The sequence below is a fragment of the Pecten maximus genome, chromosome 5 (assembly GCF_902652985.1).
Source record: "Pecten maximus chromosome 5, xPecMax1.1, whole genome shotgun sequence".
In the NCBI taxonomy this organism is placed as follows: domain Eukaryota; kingdom Metazoa; phylum Mollusca; class Bivalvia; order Pectinida; family Pectinidae; genus Pecten; species Pecten maximus.
The window spans coordinates 44,941,616-44,944,112 of NC_047019.1; positions in this window are offsets into that span (position 1 = coordinate 44,941,616).

Sequence of the window (2,497 nt, forward strand, 5' to 3'; positions counted from 1 at the left end):
CCAATACTGATAGGTAAATATCTAATGCCCCATCAAATACTACATGTATAATCTTATACATGTACATATACTCCTAACTCAAGCTGCAAATTCATGTTGTATTCATACGCATGTAGTACTATTTTCGTTCAGTTTGATATCATCATATCTAATGAATTTTTCATTATAATGTATAACCCCTTAGTTATACAAATATATGGCTCATCTAATAGAATATTACACTTTACTTAAAAATATAAAGGGTTTTCTCCAAATGTTTTTACCTTAATCACAAATATACAAATATCTTTCTTCATTTAAGTTTAACCTTGAATATACAATTAATATATATAGATTTTTTGATTTTACAAAATAATTCTCATTTACAAATATTGATATACATTGTATATATATATATGGCTTTAATTGATTACAGAAATATAAATAGCTGACTATTCAAATAAATATGAACTTCATTACAGAAATATAAACGTCCTGATTGAACATATTTTACCTGAACGTCTTGACGTAATCCTAATGACGTCACCAGTTTTATGTTACTATCGCTACAGCTGATGTCAACTTTGGTGGCTCTTTCACATCAAATGTCCGTAAACATATCCAATGTACAAAGCTCGGTACCTTGCCCTTCAGATGATTGTTGGCCACTTTACTTCCGGGTTTGTGTCGACATTCTACCAGATCTTGGGTAAGCTTTTCACTCCTATCGATGTCCATTTACACTTTTTACACTTAAGATCTTAATATTAACCTCGCAGGTTTCTCAATTTACACCGATTTATTTGACTGAAACAAAATAGAAACGTAGCCCCTATATATTACAGTATTCGATATTACAATCATTTCAGTGTTGCCGACCTAAAACATCTTGGAATGACTTATTGCTTCATGATGTCTGATACCAAAACACCAAACCGAATAGCATTAATACACATTTCAAATAGATTGAGATCTGGTCTAATAAATCATAGATCTAAAATCATAGATCTAAATTCTAGAAATAACATTACAACTACACTTCTTGGAAGAAGGATAACAGGTATTGCAATGACCTACAGTATTTGTAATATTTGATAATGTAATTGCTGCTTTGACTATTCGTTTTGTTTTTGTTTTTATGGTTAATTAGATAAATGATTTATCATACAAGAAAAATAGAAAAAAAAAACATATTAAAAAAAGTAAAAACAAATACGTATATAATGCAGACAGCCTCATCCTATGTGTGTCGATAGAATCGGCTTGGGAAACGTTACGAAGTAGCATAACTGTGCCATGCTAAATTGGAAAATGTGTAAGAAAAATGAAAAATATCATATGCATCTATTTTCTTTTCTAATATTGTTCCTTGGTTTCTGTGTCAGTTTCGGAAGAGCCGTTTTCATCATTTTGACGTACCTAAAATAAGAAAAGCATAGCGGTAGTATCATATACAGAGATATTGATAAAAGATAAAAAATACAGATTTGTATCAAAACGTAAATTAGAAAAATCAAAAACTTCTTAACATAAACAAAATATTCATTCGGTTAGCAATGAAAGTAAGCGTTGAGGAACAATTAAATTGGTATCCTGAAAGAGTAAGTTCCTTCTGTTGGAACGTCCATGTCGACGTGATCGAATAAGGTAATGTTATCAAAATCAGTACTGAGGCAGTGGCACCGAATCTACTACGAACGCAGCCTCAATGTTCCTGTTGTACAAATAAACTGTTTCTTAATGAGGCGATGGTTACAATTATACTTGCTTATTGTGTTCATCAACCTACATATCTTCAAGCCTTAGTTGCGATAAGGAGACCGAAGTTGGGTATCATTGTGGTAAATGTGGGTATCATTGTGGTAAATGTTGGGTATCATCGTGGTAATAGGTTGGGTATCATTGTGGTAATAGGTTGGGTATCATTGTGGTAATAGGTTGGGTATCATTGTGGTACAAGGTTGGGTATCATTGTGGTAAAAGGTTGGGTATCATTGTGGTAAAAGGTTGGGTATCATTGTGGTAAATGTTGGGTATCATCGTGGTAATAGGTTGGGTATCATTGTGGTAATAGGTTGGGTATCATTGTGGTAATAGGTTGGGTATCATTGTGGTAAAAGGTTGGGTATCATTGTGGTAAATAGGTTGGGTATCATTGTGGTAATAGGTTGGGTATCATTGTGGTAATAGGTTGGGTATCATTGTGGTAATAGGTTGGGTATCATTGTGGTAAAAGGTTGGGTATCATTGTGGTAAATAGTTGGGTATCATTGTGGTAAATAGGTTGGGTATCATTGTGGTAATAGGTTGGGTATCATTGTGGTAATAGGTTGGGTATCATTGTGGTAAATAGGTTGGGTATCATTGTGGTAATAGGTTGGGTATCATTGTGGTAATAGGTTGGGTATCATTGTGGTAATAGGTTGGGTATCATTGTGGTAAAGGTTGGGTATCATTGTGGTACAAGGTTGGGTATCATTGTGGTAAAGGTTGGGTATCATTGTGGTAAATAGTGGGT